This window comes from Hevea brasiliensis, chromosome 4, assembly GCF_030052815.1.
Source record: "Hevea brasiliensis isolate MT/VB/25A 57/8 chromosome 4, ASM3005281v1, whole genome shotgun sequence".
In the NCBI taxonomy this organism is placed as follows: Eukaryota; Viridiplantae; Streptophyta; class Magnoliopsida; order Malpighiales; family Euphorbiaceae; genus Hevea; species Hevea brasiliensis.
The window spans coordinates 52,613,511-52,634,104 of record NC_079496.1 but is presented as its reverse complement, the minus strand read 5'-3'; the positions used below and the strand labels follow the sequence as shown (position 1 = coordinate 52,634,104).

Sequence of the window (20,594 nt, the reverse complement as noted above, 5' to 3'; positions counted from 1 at the left end):
AAATCCAGGAGCTGCTGGTGGTCTGTACTCCTGTTGCTTGTTTATTTGTTGGTTCTGCTAATTGAACCATGAGAATCTAGGGTTATAAGTGTTTGAATATGGATTGTTGGGCTGCTTCTGGTTGAAGTTTCCTCCATTATTCACATAGTTCATCTGTTCTGTATGTTAGTAGTTTGCCCTAGAGCATATCATTTAGTATGTATCTTGTACATATTTTTATTAATAAAAGGCATTTCCACTTTTCCATTTACATAATATATTTATGTGTAATAGAAAAGGTCCATTGATATTTTATTAGAAATATTATTCTTAAGTTGTTAAGAATATGAGTGATAATATTTCTAGCACGAAGTATCAAAAATAAGTTCACAATTGAGGATACTTCATAATAAGGACATGACTTATCCAGAAAGATTGTTTTCATGTTTGTTCCCAAGTTATTTATATGAGATATAAATAAGATGGAATGGTGAGTCTCATGCCATATAACAAACATGATAGGCACTTATAAATGATAAGTAGGCCGAACCAGTGACACTTATGACAAGCACATGGAGTTTATTCTTGTCAATGTTTTGTCATAAATCATATCAGTGCATATAATCTTTAGACCTGAGATAGCACAGTTATCTTGTATATAGGTAGTTTGAGTTTGATACTGCTTTCATACTTGTACTGTGTATGGGTATATGGGCATGTGTTGGCTCCTACTAGTTATATATGGAGGTAGGTGTTGATTAAGATGGAATCTGTTCCTCTAAGTAAATAGAGATAAAATCCTATGTTCATTTAATTGTTCTTGATGTTTCAAGTTCCTGGCCAGGACAGACAGATTTATTCAGAAAAGAGTTTCTAATGAGAAAATCTTTTTAATCAAGAACTGGAATTAAAAGAAAACATAATATTCATAGCAAATGGAGTTTGACATAAACCATGACTCCAGCTTGAGTTGGGATTTTGTAACAAAGAGATTCTAGTGCATGGTAACATATGATTATAGGTTCATTTAAGGTAAACCTTATTACTAATTGGGTGGCCATGGCATGCTATGCTAGGTGTTAACCATGGTCTATGAGGTTCATAAAATGATTTAGAGAAATCATTTATGGTAAGAAAGAGTTCTGATGATATTAAGAGTTGATATCATGTCTCATTGCCAATTAGTGATGAGCCTAGTAAGTCACACACATACACAAGTTATCACCTAATTAAAGTTGATGTTTATATGATTTAATTGTGTTGATTATGTTATCACAAGTTATCACCAGTGGGAGGAATTCAAGATCAAGTGTTGATTATGTACTCCTTCAGCAACTCTTGTAAAATGAATGAATGAAATGCACCTAGGAATGCCCTGACTCAATTCTTGGTGGCTCAGAATTGAATCCCTTAGAAAGTCCATTATCATACCATATTTACTGCTTATCCATGAATGCATGAGATGTATGGGAATGTATGCAATTATATGATATATGCATCCTAAATGGATAATGTGCAAAGTGAGACCTTAATAGTAAATAGAATGACCATAAAATCTTCCAAACAAATGATTAAGTTGGAAATGCTATAATTAAAGTAATTATAACATAGGCTCTCCATTGGGGCAATTATTTTAAGAAATTTTAAATAGTTGCATAAGATGCAATTTATTTAAGAGATTTTCTTAAGAATAATTGTCAAGCATGAGATGTTGTAAATATGTAAATGGTTTAGTGGCCAATATTGGATGTACCTGAGGACATTAAAATTATTTGCATAATTACTGGCTCAATGGGATCAACTTAACTAATGCAAGATAAGTCAATAATGGATGTACCTGAGATTTTGAGCATTAGGGGCTAGGTAAAGGATTGAACCTCACATGAGATGTGATGGGCAAAGAGTTGCTCACTTATAGTTTATTATAATTCCAATAATGGATGTACCTAAGGATGATCAATAGAATTATAAGAATTCAATCACCCACTAGAAATCCATCCAACTAGGATTTCCGTTTTCTACTTTGGAAGTGTAGGATTCGCTAAATTAGTGGGAGGACCAATTTGATTAAAAGACCATAATCATTTTGGTTAATTACATGATACATTTACTAATTAATCTGGTTATTTTCTGCAATTAATTTTCTGATAAAAATGAGCACAAAACAACCACCACCATCCAATATCCTTGTAAGCATACTTGATCACAATAGGTTGACAGGACCTAATCTGTCTGATTGGCTAAGAAATTTGAAACTTGTCCTAAACCTTAAACATATAGGATATGTTCTAGATTCAAATGTTCCTGGTCCCTTACCTCCAGAGGCCACACAAGAGGAACATGAAACTTTGGACAAGTGGAAGGAGCATGATATGAGAGCTAAGTGTTACATGCTTGCTTCCATGAGTAATGAGTTACAGAAGCAACATGAGAACATACAGAGTGCGAGTGAGATCCTCCTTCACCTACAAGAGTTGTATGGTGAGCATAGCAGGAATGCTACGTATGAGATATCTAGACAGCTATTCCGTATGAGGATGTCTGAGGGACAGAATGTTGGGGATCATGTCCACAAGATGATTCGGATGATTGAGCAGTTGGAACATCTTGACTTTAACATGGATTTCCAACTATAGACGGATTTGATCCTTGATCCCTTCACGAGTCTTTTGGGAATTTTGTGACAAATTTCCATATGACTAAACAGGAATGCACCTTAGCTGGTTTACTCAACATGCTGGTTATTGCCCAAAAGAATATGCCAGGCAATAAAGGAAAAGAGGTAGCTTTGGTTGCATCTTCTTCTACTAGAAAGTCCAACAAGAAGAAGGGCAATAAGAAAAAGAAACCTCAGATTCCTGGTCCTTCCAAGAAAATAGCTAAACAGAAAATGAAGACTAAAGCTGATGGTGGCAAAGGAAAGTGTTTCCACTACCAAAAGGATGGGCACTGGAAAAGGAACTGCCCAGAGTATCTTGCTTCTCTGAAGGACAAGAAGGATACACCTTCGGAAGGTATGTCCATATCTTGTTATTTAGATTCTGATGATACTCATAGTTCATCTACAGCTTGGGTTTTAGATACTGGTGCCAGTTCTCACATTTCTAATGATATGCAGGAACTAGCAAATAGTAGCAGCTTACGTTCTCAAGATGTTGTCCGGATTGGCAATGGCTCAACTGTTGAAGCTTTAGCCATAGGATCTAAATCTTTTTACATGTTTGGACATGTTTTGTGTTTGGATAATATTTTATATGTACCTGATGCTTTTAAGAACATCATTTCTATATCTAGTTTGACTAGAAATGGCTATGAATTTCAGTTCACTGATGATGTTTGCAATATTTATTTTGGAAATAAATATATTGGTTCGGGTTATATGAATGATGGTCTTTATTATTTGGATAATAATGACAAACACAAATTGAATGCAAGTGATCTAAAAGAATGCAATGCCATGGTGAAAACCAACTCAAGTTCAAAATATATTTGGCACTTAAGGTTATGTCATGTTGCAGAAGATAGGATTGCAAAACTAGAGAAAATGGGGATTCTATCCTCATTGGGCTCTGAGCCTACTCCAACTTGTGAATCTTGCCTTGGGCAAAATGACTAGATCACCCTTTATTGACAGGGGCTAAGAGTGAAAATATTTTGGAGCTAATACATAGTGATGTATGTGGTCCATTTAAAGAAATGGCTAGAGGGGGTTTTCATTATTTTATTACCTTTATTGATGATAAATCAAGGTTTGGGTATTTGTATTTGATGAAATACAAACATGAATCTTTTGAAAAGTTCAAAGAATTTAAATCTGAAGTAGAAAATCAAACAGGAAAGAATATTAAAGCTCTTCGATCAGATCGTGGAGGTGAATATTTGAGTAATGAATTTGATGAATACTTGAGAGAGCATGGCATTGTTTCTCAGCTGACTCCTCCAGGAACGACAAAACTGAATGGTATATCTGAAGGAGAAATCGTACTATTGGATATGGTACGTAGATGATGAGCTATCTTGATATGCCAATCTCCTTTGGGGATTTGCATTAGAATCAGCTTTGTATATTCTGAATAGGATTCCATCAAAATCAGTTTCTTCCACACCTTATGAGATATGGCATGGAAGAAAACCAAGTCTTAAGCATGTTAAGATTTGGGGTTGTCCAGCTTATATCAAAAAGCTGAACACTGATAAATTGGAGACCAGATCAGAAAAAGGTCGATTTGTTGGATATCCAAAAGATAGTTTTGGATATTATTTTTATTTGCCTACTTCACAAAAGGTTGTGATAAGTAGAGATGCCACATTTCTTGAACAACAGTTTGTTTAAGAAGGAGGCAAAGGAAGGCAAATAGAGTTAGAATTGGAGAATTCTGACCAACCAATGCATCGATGGATATAGATCCATCTAGTCAACCAATACCCGTTGAGGAAACATCTACAGCTGTTCCTCGTAGAACAACTAGGGTATCTCACCCACCAGTGAGATATGGTTTTCTTCATGAAGAAGAATAAGAGTTGTCTACTCATGAAGAAGCAGATCATGGAGATGATCCACTTACCTATGAAGAAGCTATATCAGATATAGACTCTTCAAAATGGATTGATGCTATGAAATCCGAGATTGATTCCATGTATAAGAATCAAGTTTGGGATCTTGTTGACCCACCTGAAGGTATTATACCTATAGGGAACAAATGGGTTTTCAAGAAGAAAATTGGTTCTGATGGAAAGATAGAGACCTATAAGGCAAGGCTAGTAGCGAAAGGGTTTCGCCAAAGGCAAGGAATCGACTATGAGGAGACTTTCTCGCCTGTTGCCATGCTTAAATCAATTAGGATTTTATTAGCAATAGCTGCGTACTATGATTATGAGATTTGGCAGATGGATGTTAAAACAGCTTTTCTCAATGGATACATTGAAGAAAACATTTTCATGGAACAACTTAAGGGATTTGAATCCCAAGATGGTTCCAAGGTATGCAAACTAAAGCGATCCATTTATGGGTTGAAACAAGCTTCAAGGAGTTGGAACATTCGTTTTGATGAAGCCATTAAATCCTTTGGTTTTATCAAAAATGAGGATGAGCCATGTGTATATAAGAAGGTTAGTGACAATGCTATCACTTTCCTTGTCTTATATGTGGATGACATAATGTTGATGGGTAATGACACAGGTATGTTGATGACTATAAAGGTATGGTTGTCAAATACATTCTCCATGAAAGACTTAGGGGAGGCAACCTATATTCTTGGGATTCGCATCTATAGAGATAGAGCAAAAAGAATAATTGGTTTATCCCAAAGTCTATACTTGGAAAAGGTGTTAAAGAGGTTTAAAATGCTTGATTCCAAGAGAGGATTGTTACCAGTGAGACATGGTATCCATCTTTCTAAAGAGATGTCTCCAAAGACACCTGAAGAAAGAGATAAGATGGCCAGGATTCCATATGCTTCGGCTATTGGAAGTTTAATGTATGCAATGTTGTGTACTAGGCTGGATATCACATATGTTGCTAGTTTGACTAGCAGGTATCAATCCAATCCAGGTTTGGAACACTGGATAGCTGTCAAGAATATCCTTAAGTACTTGAGAAGAACTAAGGATTTATTCTTGATTTATGGAGGTGGGGACTTGCAATTGGATGGTTATATCGATTCGATTTCCAATCGATATCGATGATTGAAAGTCTACCTCTGGATATGTGTTCATTTGTAATGGAGGTGCGATCGGTTGGAAGAGTTCCAAGCAGAGCACGATTGCAGATTCCACTACGTAAGCCGAGTATATTCTCGCATCGATGTCGCAAAGGAAGTCGTTTGGATAAAGAAGTTCGTGATAGAACTTACAGTAGTTCCTTCCATTGAGTCAGCGGTTCCACTACATCGTGATAATAATGGAGCGATCATACTGAGCTAAGGAACCAAGGTCTCACCGTAAATCCAAACACATAGAAAGGTGCTACCACATTATCGGAGAAATAGTTGGGCGAGGCGATGTAGCCATGCAGAAAATAGCATCGGTGAAAATCCGGTGATCCATTCACTAAGCCTATGTCACAGACTCAGTTAGACCGACATCTTGAGAAGATAGGTCTAAGATATTGTAATGAATGACTCTAGTGCTAGTGGGAGATTGTTAGTAGTATTCCCTAGAGCATATCATTTAGTATGTATCTTGTACATATTTTTATTAATAAAAGGCATTTCCACTTTTCCGTTTATATAATATATTTATGTGTAATAGAAAAGGTCCATTGATATTTTGTTAGAAATATTATTCTTAAGTTGTTAAGAATATGAGTGACAATATTTCTAGCGCAAAGTATCATAAATAGGTTCACAATCGAGGATACTTCATAATAAGGACATGACTTATCCAGAAAGATTGTATTCATGTTTGTTCCTAAGTTATTTATATGAGATATAAATAAGATGGAATGGTGAGTCTCATGCCATATAACAAACATGATAGGCACTTATAAATGATAAGTAGGCCGAACCAGTGACACTTATGACAAGCACATGGAGTTTATTCTTGTCAATGTTTTGTCATAAATCATATCAGTGAATATAATCTTTAGACCTGAGATAGCACAGTTATCTTGTATATAGGTAGTTTGAGTTTGATCGCTTTCATACTTGTACTGTATGGGTATATGGGCATGTGTTGGCTCCTACTAGTTATATATGGAGGTAGGTGTTGATCAAGATGGAATCTGTTCCTCTAAGTAAATAGAGATAAAATCCTATGTTCATTTAATTGTTCTTGATGTTTCAAGTTCCTGGCCAGGACAGATAGATTTATTCAGAAAAGAGTTTCTGATGAGAAAATCTTTTTAATCAAGAACTGGAATTAAAAGAGAACATAATATTCATAGCAAATGGAGTTTGACATAAACCATGACTCCAGCTTGAGTTGGGATTTTGTAACAGAGAGATTCTAGTGCATGGTAACATATGATTATAGGTTCATTTAAGGTAAACCTTATTACTAATTGGGTGGCTATGGCATGCTATGCTAGGTGTTAACCATGGTCTATGAGGTTCATAAAATGATTTAGAGAAATCATTTATGGTAAGAAAGAGTTCTGATGATATTAAGAGTTGATATCATGTCTCATTGCCAATTAGTGATGAGCCTAGTAAGTCACACACATACACAAGTTATCACCTAATTAAATATGATTTAATTAATTAATTAAAGAGTTTAAATTGATTAATTAAATAGGTTTGGTTTGCAATTAGATTGCAAAGTCCCTAGCATGACTTGAAACCAAATCTAGATTATTGGATGTATAATATAAGTTAAATTTATATTTAAAGTGTTTAAATATGAATTTAATTAATGAGAAATTAATTAATAGAGATTAATTAATTAATTTATATTTGATATAAATTAATTAGAAGAAGAAAATAATTATTTTGGGTTAAGAACTCAAAATTAAGACACAGGGGCATTTTGGTCATTTTGCAGTGTGACACGTGGCACCATGAGATGGTGACACATGGCATAACACATAAGCTTGCCAAATGTTTTTTAATCATGTAAGATGATTAAAATCAAGATTAAATATAGGTTTGACACTTGGCACAATGTGATTGGGTCACTTAAACCTAGAGCTAATCAAAGGGTGACATGTGGCAAGGGTTTAATGTGTTAACCTAGCTATTTAAGTGTTGTTATGAGAAAATAAAATACAACCAGCAGCCACACTCCTTTGTCACGCCACTTTGAGGGTTTTTATCTCTTCTTCTTCATCTCTTATCAATTCAAAGAGATTAGCCATCAATCTCTTGAATTAAGAACACTAGGAATTGTTTCTAGTGTCCTGTTTACATCTCTAATCTCTTAAAAGGCAGAACTTGAATTTCTAATTAATAGAAAAGGCTTTAGAAGCTGTTCAAGGGCTGCCATAGGTGTTCTTGGTGTGTACAAGCTAGAGGGACAACATCTGGTGTCCTGAAGATGAATCTCAAAGGCGCAGACACGCTGCAGTGCATCAAGAGGTTAGTGTAATCGTTCTTGATTTAATCTAGGGTTCTAAAATTAATCTGAATAATTTTAAAATCTTAAATGGCAAATACAGATCCAAAAATATATTAAAAGAGTTTTAATATGTTGTTTATCATTGAAATCAAATAGATAAAAATAAATCTTGCATGATGCATGTGACCCTAGGTGAAAATTTTTGAATTCAATGGTATAAACTTGTGTTTTTCACGCTTCCGTTCCTTCACTGTAGAGGGTTCATTAAAGCTGTTATATTCTGAATATCCTCCTCCATAGCTGTTCTCATGTTGACTATTCTTCCCTACTACATTGGCTTGCATTTTTATCAAGCCTTCTTGTGAGCTGATCAAATTGGGCATTTATCATGCTTCGGGCGTCTACTTCCAAGACCCTTGCTATTCTACTTGCATTTTCTTTTTCATTTGACCACTCATAATTATGGTATGCAACCCTCTCTAAAAGTTCAAGTGCTTATGTCACTGTTTTCTCCATTAGGTCACCTTCTGTAGCTGAATTAACTGTGCTCCTTGTAGAGGGTAGTAACCCATTATAGAAGTTTTGCACTAGTAGCCAATCCTCTATGCCATGGTGAGGACATTCCCTCTGCAGGTCTTTATATCTTTCCCATGCGTCATAGAGTGATTTACCTTCCTTTTGTCTGAAGGTGTTGAGCTCAAGTCTGAGTCTTGTAGTCTTTGCAGGTGGGTAGTATCTTGCTAGAAAAGCTTGTGAGAGGTTTTCCCATGTGGTGAATGTTCTAGCTAGTTGAGAGAGTAACCACTTCCTTGCTCTGTCTCGAAGGAAGAATGTGAATACTCTGAGTCTTATGGCTTGATCAGAAACTCCATTCATCTTGAATGTGTCACACAGGGCAAGGAAGCACTGGAGGTGATAGTATGGATCTTCTGTTAGTGAACCTCTAAACTGGGTTTGCTGAATCATTTGAAGCCACGCTAGTTTTAACTCAAAGTTATTGGCTTCCACTGTAGGTCTGGTGAAACTGGGCTGAAATCCATCGACAGATGGAGCTCCGTAGTCTCTCAAGAGTCTTGGTCTGTCATTATTATCGGCCATGGTTAGAATTTCAGGATCTTCTTGATCGTGCTCTTGATGTTTCCTTTCCCTCCTGATGGCTCTCAAAGTTTTGTCTATCTCTGGATCACAGTCCAAAATTTTTTCTTCTAGCCTTGTTCTAGTCATCTACCAGATTAGGCACTTGACAGAAAAGAAAAGAAATAAAACAAATCAAATAAAATTAGATAGTAAAGATAATTGCCTAAATCAGCTAAATTGCCTATCACTCAATATTACTAAAGCCAAAATTCCCTAGCAACGGTGCCAAGAACATGTTTGCTTATTTTACAACCACCGCAAGTTCATGGATCGCTAACAAGTAATAAAGTGATGAGTAAAGTATCGTTCTCACAAGGAATTTGATTAGTAAGTACCAATCTACACAGTAATTTTGACTGTTTAGGCTGCCGAATAATGAGGGAATGAAAGTTGTCTATTTTAAACACTAAAATGATAAACTTAAAATGAAGTAATCTATTTTGAAACAATTTTGGAATTAAGATTTCACACTTGAATCTTACTATGGGTGTTATCTTGTTTATTTACTGGATTGAGAATTGTTTGCCTTGATGGGAATTAATCCTAAGGTATCCCAAGTCCTTTCTCAAGGCACCTAGGGTGTATTCTAATTAACTTAAACCCAACTTTCATGGCGATCAAATTAATTAAAATCCTTTAAGGTCTTTAACCAATTTTGAAACTCCACAAAGGTATTAGTCTATGTCTAGGTCAGAATTCTTAAGTTCAAAATCTTGATTTTCTAATATTAATCTTCACCTTTTAGTCCTTTAATTAATATTTATAATCATTACTAAGTGGGTACCAATACATAGCATGCATTAAGATCACAAGAAATTAAATCAAGGAACAAATCTCAAATCCAATAAATAAAACTTAATGTTCATCCATAATAATGATTACAAGCATTACTCTCCCAATTCCAGAATATGAAAACTACTCACTCATGGTGAGTTCAGCAAACATCATGACAAACAAAAATAAAGATAGTAAAAAGAAATTGTCTAGAAGAAATAAAGCGATAAACATCCGTTTAAGGAAATGGAATGAAAGAATCGAAGAGGGTTTGCAGCTTTGATCTTATGGAACTCCGGCTGGAAGACTGCTCTTGATATTGATATTCTACTCCTTAAGACGGCTGGTGAGACTTCAGAGGCAAATCCTCTTTAAAACTCCTAAAAAGTGCTATTAAAAGATAAAAAAAGGTTCTTCTTTTGATGTTTTCTGCTTCTATTTATAATGGCTGCTCTAGGGTTAGGTCATTTTGAGTCCAAAAAGCTTTAAGAGTTTGATTTGAATCAGAAAACAAGAGGGAGAATTCGGGTTATAAAACTAGCTACCGCATAGTACATGATCCGTGTGTCACTACAAGGCCCCGGGCTGTGTAACTTATTGGAGTGAAATTTTGGAGTCATGCATTAGCACAGAGGCTTACACGGGTCTGCATTGGCTACACGAGCCTGGTTACACGGGCCGTGTACTTTTGTTCTCAGAAAGTTCTTTAAGCTTGTGCCTGGCAGAGACTTACACAGGTCTATGCCGATTACACGGGTCTAATTACATGACCCGTGTACTTTTGTTTCTCCATTGGCTCTCTGGCTTTCTTCTGGCAGAAGGTTACACGGGTCTGTGGCTTTGCTTACACGACCGGTGTACTTTGTATTAGCAGTAATTCTGAGTCTTTTGATCCCTCCAAGCTTCCCTCTTCACTCCTATGCTCTGTGACTTCACTAAAACACCTGAAATGATGCAACAAACATGGAATTAAGATCTTGACAATAGAAATTATGAAAACTAATGAAATCGACTACTATGCATGAGATTACTTGCCTAAATGCCATGAGATAGTATACAAATGTGCTTAAAAACATCTATACAATTCAAGTGTATCATTAGGTTTTGGGAAATTCTTACCTGAATAGGCATAGAATCAAAATCTAACCACCTAATCCCAGGAGTGAAGCCACCAAGTGTTGGCTCTCTAGCTTGTCCACATAAGCTCCTTGATCCAAGCAACCTTAAAGCAAGAAAAATCCTCTTTAAACCTTCTTTTGAATTCGACCAAAATTGGAAGTAATGAGAGGATTAATTTCTTCTAGGTTTTATCTAATGGAAGTGGTGAAAACTTATTTCTCAAAGCTTAAGTCAAGAGTTCAACACTTGATTCTCTTGAATCTTTGGCTAGGAAGAAAGAAACTTTTTCTTAGGATGTGAGAGAATGGGACAACAATAAGGAGAAAGAAGAAAAAATGATTATTCTTTTCTTTCTTTTCTCCTTTTTATTTATGTTAATTTCTTTTAATTAAAATTAAGATGACAACGTCTAATTCTCATTCAACTCTTGAATGAGTTTTCTAATTTCTATTGGTCCATTTGTCAAACTTTTAATCTTAATTAAGAAAATTAAACTTGATTAATTAATATTCAAAATACTAATTAAATAATTAATTAATTAGCATTTTTCCTCTCATTTTGACCAAGTTAACATAGTCAAAATTTTCAAAATTTGACAAGTCAAACTTGTAATTTTGACCAAGTCCATAATCTTTTATAAGTTTGATTATTCAAGTTTATATTTAAACACTTTAAATATTAACTTGAACACTTTCATTGGTAAATTTAATTTCAAGTCATGCTAGGAACTTTGAAATCTAATTACAAACTAAATTTATTAATTTAATTAATTAATTAAACCATTTAATTGATTAATTAAACTAATCTTGCTTTAATCAAGTTGCTCTTATGTATGTGACTTACTAGGTTCATTACTAATTAGCAATGAAAATAATATTAACTCCTTAATATTATTGGAACTATTCCAAACTTAAAGTGAAATTCCCTTTTCATTTAAGTTCTCATAAATTATGATTGACAAATAGCATAATGTACCATGACTACCAATTAGTTATAAATTAATTCTCTAATTCATGAACCTTGATCATATATACCATGCACTAAAATCTCTCCATTACAAAGTCTCTATTGTAGCCAGAGTCATGGCTCAGGTCAAACTCTTTTGCTTGGAATCATATGTTCTCTTTTGTCACACCTTATCCCTCTATAAGGCATGACATGATCCCGTAGCATATCTAATAAATTACCGAACTTTGCCTCCCGATAATCTATTAAATATACTACAATGGATTTTGAACAAAAACCAATCTATTTTAGACTTTAAAATAATAATAAAATAGGGATTAATGTGCCTTTAAACTTGGTGTATGCCATAAAAATGATTTGGAATTAATTTTGCATTTTTAAAATTTTGCGAAATATCTCCATGGTGACAGTTAAAAATACAATAAAACAGTTCTTCTATACTTGTTAAGAATTAATTCATCAAGGCTTTTCTTACTCAATTTGAACTTCATCAAACATTTAATCATCTCATTTCAGTCTCAACAAATTCCATCATAAAGAAAATAATTCATCATTGATAGAATTCAAAAAGAAATTTAAATAATTGCATTCATTGAAATAATAAAGTTTATATTACAAAAATTTACATTAAACTGAAATGATCAAAATAACATTACAAATCCTTTTATACAACTGCTCAACATTTATACATAAATGCATACAGTTACATATACATCAAAATGAATATACAAGGGTATACCTAAGATGTATACCCAAAGCTATATCCTATTGTGCTCTGTGCTGCTCACTCTGCAGCTCTTTCTTTCTCCTTACTTACGACAGCATGAACAAGCCACCCCTAACTGCTAGAAGTTATGCCCCTGCCTCTGCTGGCTGACTGTGAATGTCTGGTGGCAGAACCTTGAACAGATTCTTCAGCTGTGGTAGTAGGTGACCTAGATCTATGGGCACTGGTACAGTCTTTAGCAAAGTGCCCCGTACCACCACAGTTGTAACAGGCACCAATGGCCTTATAGCATACCCCTCCATGGGTCTTGCCACACGTCTCATAGAGACGAATAGGGAAGGAACTCCTGGGTGTCTGCTGACTGGATCTAGGTGCCTCTACCAAATTTTCTGCTACTTGGTCCCCCAAAGTTTTTTCTCTTACCCGAATTACTACTTGAACTTTAAACTATGGTCTTCCCACTTTTCTCTTTTTCAGTTGTTCCCTTCTCAGATGTCCCTTCTGTTTCTATTCTCTCTAACTTCAGGGCTTGAGATATCAGTTTAGAGAAGTACTCATGCCGGAACTCTACTACTTATAACCTCAAGCTAGGCCTCAAACCAGTTTCAAACCGCTTGCATCGGTCTCTGCTAGTGGTAAGCAAGTTCCCCGCATAGTGGTTTAAGCAGGAGAATTCTCTTTCATACTCAGCCACTGATCGGTTCCCCTGTTTCAGACTTAAAAATTGTTATAGCTTCATGTCTACATAAGTGTCTGGGATGTATTTTTGTCTGAACTCTCTGAGGAAGTCGTCCCATATCAAAATTGGGGGCTCTACCAAACTATGGGGAATGGTCTTCCACCATTCATATGCATCCCCATGCAGTAGTGAGACCGAGTATTCAAACTTCAATTCATCAGTGCAATGCAGCTTTTTGAATACTCTTTCCATCCTCTCAAGCCACTATTCTACTTCCAACGGATCCATTGTACCCTTAAACTTGGCAGCCTCATATTTCATTAATTTATCATACTATTTGGCTGCGGGTGATGGTTGCACTGTTAGTGCTTGTATTGGAGCTTAAACTGGTACATTGCCAGCCATTTGTTGGAATAATGTAGCCATCTGCTGAGCGAACTGAGCAGGAAACTGCATGGGCGGGGCTGATGCAGCTGATCCACCAGCATTCTCAGAAACTGGAGCTTCCCTCTGTGCCTTAGCTACAACTGATTGCTCTACTAAGCGATCCCCTTCTTCGATTTTAATTTACAAGAATTTTTACTTCCTGACAACAAACAAAAAGGAGATTTCTCTCCATTAGTCTATATTCAAAATGTAAATGTACTATATGTATCAATCAAGAAAAATTGAGCAGTTGTACAAATAAAAAATATTTTAAAATCACAATTCAAAACCAAAGCTCTGATACCTCTAAAACATGTGACACGATATTCCTCTGTAAGACATGGCAGAATCCCATAGCATATTTAATAAATTACTAAACTTTGCCTCTTGATAATCTATTAAATATACTATAAGAGATTTTTAACAAAAACCAATCCATTTTAGAGTTTAAAACATTAATAAAATAGGGATTAATGTGCCTTTAAACTTGGTGTATGCCAAAAAAATTATTTGGAATTGATTTTACATTTTTTAAATTTTGCGGAAAATCTGCATGGTGACTGTTAAAAATACAATAAAACAGTTCTTTTATACATGTTAAGAATCAATTCATCCAGGTTTTTCTTACTCAATTTGAACCCAATCAAATATTTAATTATCTCATTTCAGTCTCAACAAATTCCATCATAAAGAAAATAATTCATCATTGAAAGAATTAAAAAAGAAATTTAAATAATTTCATTCATTAAAATAACAAAGTTTATATTATAAAAATTTACATTAAACAGAAATGATCAAAATAACATTACAAATCTTTTTATACAAATGCTTAACATTTATACATAAATACATACAGCTACATATACATCAAAATGAATACATAAGGGTATACCTAAGATGTATACCCCAAGTTATATCCTATCCTGCTTTGCACTGCTCACTCTGCAGCTCTTTCTTTCTCCTTATCTACGACAGCATGAACGAGCCATCGCTGAGTATTACACTCAGTGGTGCATGACTTAAAATTTTAAAGCTCAATATAAATCATAATTTACTAAAACTTAATCAATCATAATTTCTAACATACGTAAAATATTACAATATTTATAAACCAAGAGAATCATTTAATAAAAAAATCACATGTTATTTCAAACAACCGTAAATCACAAGTTTGCATAGTTTAGAACATGACACAAATTTCCAATTCATCCCAATAGCCAAAGGCTAATAGGGAACACAAGGGCTAGCTAGCATATATATGAGTACTCATTCAATACGTCCTCAACTGGCAGCACACCTCTCCAGGCAGAGAGGGAAAACTCAACCCCACGAATGGAGGAGATCATAACCAATACCTCTCACTAGGGAAGCTAATGAGGAAAACAAATCACATAATTATGTCAACTGTGGTTTCAAACCATATTCAAACAATTTCCATTCATTAAAATATATTTGTCAATTCACAATCACATTTCATTCAAAACAATTACCCAAAAAGTGTTAGCAACACACAAATTCTCAAAACACTTCAAATTTCATTCAAAACTGGCCCACCCCCTACTACAATGGTACAAAATGGCCAACATCCGCCTTTCTAAAATCATAAACTCATTTTAAAATATTAAAGTGCTTATTCAAACCATTTACAATTTTAAAAACGAAGAAAGAGTTTAGTTGTCTATAAACCTCTTTATACTCCTCTTACTTAGTTCAACTTTTCCTCTCTTTAGAAGGCTCCTTTTTCACTGAAAATATACAATAGAAATGTCTCAATACTTATCCCAATTATCTCCAATAATTAATCAAACAAATGCCAAATGAATGCCTAGGTTACTTATGCAAATTCTAGGAGTTTGGGTTTTGGACAGTTTTATGTCATGACATTTGAACCCAATTTCAACCTAGCTCTTGTCATAATTTGGGAAAGTGATCTTAATGATAATTGTTTCTCTATGTCTTAGTTTTATTTTCCAATTTGAATCACTCAATTTTGAGTTCTGGATCTCAAGTTATAGCCAATTTACTAAATACTATTTCAGGTACCATATCCTGAGATTCTAGTTTTTCTATATTTATATCCCAAATTTGCATTTTATATCAGGGCATTTTAAGCTCATAATTTGACCATGGTCTCTAAAACAATGTTTTAGGTCTTTGTCTTAGGTTTCCAAATCATTTTGAATCACTCCAATTGAATATTTTTAGAGAAAGTTATGACTTGTTAACCATCCGAGGGTCATAAGGCCATTTAGCTGAATTGTAAGAAATCCAGCTTATGCATTCCTAAATTTCTCTAGTAATTTCCTTAAGTTACCCTACGATCTGGGTTCTGGTCAAAACAAAAAAGTTGTAGTTCTATGTGTTAAAAAAATTTTTGGCTTTGTAATTACTGCATTTTCAGTTTTGTAGTCCAAGTTATGGAAATTTTGCCAAAACCGGTAGGATAGGTAATTGTCCAGAATTTCCAGGTTAGTCCAGAATCAGGGCAGATTTGCTGAACCAATTGTGTCAAGTAATTTGATCAACTTAGGGTCATAATTTGGCTCTTTGTCTTCATGAGAATTGTTTTTCTATGTCTCAGGTTTACATTGCTTTAAGAATCACCTAATTTGGAGTTTTCTAGAGTGAGTTATTCCTAATTTACTAAGTACTGTTCATTTGGTCATTTTTTGTCATGTCCAGAATTACAATCCGGATTCAAGCCAAATTTAGGGCAACCTATGGTCAGTTTCTAGACAAGGTATCTACATGAAAAATTTTGTATTATGTCTTAAGTTTCATCTCTAATTGGTCTCATACCAATTGGAGCTATATAATTTAACTTATAACCATCTAAGTGGACTAGACTCAAACTGTCCAAAATTCTAGCATATGGACCCCATTACTACTCCATTGATTTCTTCACCAATCAACTTCATTTCTCATCAATACACAAATTAATTGACCTTTATTTAACATTAGACACATTAATTGCACCTCATGCATCAAAACCCTAACTCCATCAAAACCCTAGTTTCTCCAACTTCACAATTCATGCAACTTCAATGCACTAATCACATATGCAACCTCACACAAGCTAGAATTCACCATCAATTCAATCAAAACATCCCAAGACCCTACTCTCCTGTGGGTGGCCAAATTCCATGTCCCCCCATACATGCATGATTTTCATGCTTCTTCATGTAAATTCATCAAAATCAAACTTAAGTTCATGCATACACTATTAATTTAGCTAGAGAAATGACTTACCTCTACTTGAGCTTTTCAATCTTCAAATCCCTTCACTTTTTCTTGTTTCTTTTTCTCCTAATCTTCACCTTGAAGCTTAATTAGAAGGTTTCTTCTAATTTTGGGGGAAAATTTATAGAAAGAAGGTGAGAAATCAAAGTTTGGGAGAGTGTAAAAATGGAGGAGAGAGAGAGAATGGGTGGTCGGTTATGGGATGAGGGAGAGGAAGATGAATGGTTTTTATTTTCTTTCAATTCAATTTGTTTTCTTATAATGGATATTTATCCATAATAATAAAATTTTAAATTTAAATTTAATTTATCCATTTAAATGGACATAGGATTTTATCCCTATTTATTTAGAGTAATGGATCCCATCTTGACTAACACATATCTCCATATATAACTAGTTAGAGCTAACACATGCCCATATACTCATACAAAGTACAAGCATGAAAGCAGTATAAAATTCAAGCCACCTATATATAAGATAACAATGTTATCTTAAGTTAAAGGATTATATGCACTATTATGATCTAGATGACTTTTTATTGACAGGAGTAAACTCCATGTACAAGTCATCTTATCTCACTAGTTCGGCTTACTTATCTTATAAGTGTAACACCCCATTATAGGTAGCTTTATACATTCTCCAGTTTCGGTGGCTAACACCTATCCGGATGGCTGAGATGTTTAGAATTACCCTTAAATTTAAGGAAGGAGTCATAATTTAAATTAATAAAAATCAAGTAAGGTCGAAGAAAAAATAAAAGAAGTGGAGTATAAATCAGTTAAATATGCACAAGTCTTGGTGATGGGTAACACCACTAGGAAGTGACTATGGGTCTGGTTCCTACTCTAATTCATGTAAAACCTCGTAAGATTCTTAATTGAGGCTTAATTGAAGTCTTATTATGAATTAATAAGTCAAAGAAATGAAAAGAAATAAGTTTAAATAAGCAGAGTAAAAATCAAAGTGAAAAGCAAAATTGGGGATTTATTGAAGGAGCGGAAGCATGAAAAATTATTAGATTAGAATATTGAAATCAAAAATTTTCTTCTAGGGTCTCATGCATCATGCAAGATTAAATCTTTACCTATTGATTTCAATGTTCAATTGCATATTAAAACTCTTTTAATATATATTTGGATCAATGTTTGCCATTTAAGATTTTAGAATTAACAGATTAATTCATTAGAACCCTAGATTAAATCAGGAACATGTGCACTAACCTTTTGATGCACTGTAATTGTGTTTGGTACCTTTATGAAGCACTTAGGACCCCAGATGTTGTCCCTCTAGCTTGTCCACACCAAGATCACCAATGGCAGCCCCTTGAACAGCTTCTCAAGCCTTTCCAATCAATTAGAAATTAAGGTTTTGCCTTTAGAGATGTTATAGATGTATACAGGACACTATAAATGATTTATAGCAATTTTAATTCAAGAGAATGTTGGCAATTCTCTTTGAATTGATGAGAGATGAAGAAGAGGAGAGGAAGAGGAAGATAAGGGTTGCGGCACCTCTTTTGATAAAATCAGATTGTTCTATTTGTTCTTTTATACTTTCCCTTATATAGCTAGGTCATTACTTAAAACCCTTGCCACATGTCATCTTATGATTGGCTCTTAGTTTAATTGACCCAATCACATTGTGCCAAGCGTCAAACCTAGATTTAATCTTCACTTTGATCACCTTACATGATTAAAAGACAAATGGCAAGCTTATGTGTAGTGCCATATGTTATCATCTCATGGTGCCAGTGTAACACCCCTAACCCGTCTACAGTGTAGCCGAGCAAGGCGCGTCATACGGAGTGCCGAAGCACCTGATCTTATCTGATTTCATTACAGTTCTTGATTTACTTGTTTAAAAACTTTATCTAAGGTTCAGGCTATTTTTACTGTTTATCAAAATCTGACTAATTTGGAAATTTCAAAAATTTTAATGATAATCCAGCAGAGTGCCGGTTGTAATTTGGACTAACAGTTCTTCTGAACCTGCCAAAAATAATTTCAATATATGCTCAAATTCATAACTCAGATTCAATCTCAATATTTCTAGATTTCAATCTTATTCAGAATCATTATGATTAGATAATCAATTCAAATATCAGAATTCTTATATTTCATTAACTTATATAATTTGCCAATTAAGTACATAAATTTATCAAGTACTGCATATACAAATGAAATTACAGTTACTAATTCACATTACAATAAAAGCAGTAATTATAATGTACAGATTAGAAAACATGCTTAAAATGAGCCCTATCTACATGCATTGCTGAGGAGGTAACAACCATGAACTCTTCTGACACTTTTGCAGATCTGGACTCCAAAAATCTCAGTCAACTGTCTACTGGTTTTACCTTCAGTAACTGCTCAAGGAAATAATTCTATCGCACTAAGCATTTCTGCTTAGTGGTGCAATAATATAACAAGAAATAATATATACAAATAAAGAAAGAAATAAATCATAATTCAGATACCCAGGAATCAATTATTCTAACTATATTGTATTTTATGTAACATCCCCACTGTACGTGTTCTGTACGTTCTGTTGCTCTAGTGGCCAAATAATAGTCCAGGCAAGTCAGGATGTCTGGAACTACACTTCGGTGATAGTGAACATACATATAATGATGAAATAAACAAAAAGAAAATACAAGAAAAATCAAACAAAAATGAAAGAGAGAAAATGAAGCTAAGTTAAATGAGCCGACACCGCAGCGATGGGTGACCACACAGGGAAGGCCGTTGCCGACCCCAGGACAGCGGGGAACCCTCAGAATTTAATTCTGGGATGTAAGTAAAGGTCTATTGAAATATTATTGACACTAGAATTATTAAAAAAAATTAATAAATTAGTACAAAGAAAAATGAAAAATCGAGAAACAGACAAAATTTGGTGTTACCGAAAAATCGGGAATATAACCCGAAGTGGGGTATTTTGGTCATTTGACACCTAGAGTTGCCTTTTGACCTCAATGTCCATTAAAAATAAATGGAATTAAACTTTGAAAATTCCATGAAAAATGAAATTATAAATGAAATGCAATTAAAGGAAATATGGGGCTATAATTAGAATTATAAAAGTTTAATTATTTTAACTATTATTTAAATGTTTAGTGGGATATAAAACCATAAGTGGACAGCATTTTCCACTAAACCATTTCATCTTCTTCACTCCTTCATCACCATTGCCGAATTTGATTTTCTCTCCCAAGCTCATCCATGGATGTCCATGAAGCAAGCTTCATCAACCCATGATCAAGCCATTTTTTCCTATAAGTTTCTTTATTAAAATTGTTCTACACATCATGGGCAACACATAGAGAGGAAAAAGGGCAGCTTTTGATGAAGTTTGATCAAGCTCCATAAAAGGTTAGTGCTAGTTTTCCTTACCTCACTTAATTAAAATTTGTACTAAGGTTGAGATGAGTTGAATTATTGAAAAATTAGAAGGATTGGATGAATATTTAATGGTGATTGAATTTGGCAGCCATGGAACCTAAAGAGGTTTGAATTATCTTTACATGTATTTGATGGGAAATGATATTGATTA

The 20,594-nt window shown here is 34.3% G+C and overlaps 1 non-coding gene across 1 annotated transcript; it reads left to right on the top strand.

The window, feature by feature from the left end:
• The first annotated feature begins 8,575 nt into the window (after positions 1 to 8,575).
• On the top strand, positions 8,576 to 8,682 carry LOC131179828 (small nucleolar RNA R71). Its single transcript, XR_009148714.1, has one exon. It is a non-coding gene; the product is annotated as a small nucleolar RNA R71 (small nucleolar RNA).
• The last annotated feature ends 11,912 nt before the right edge of the window (positions 8,683 to 20,594 follow it).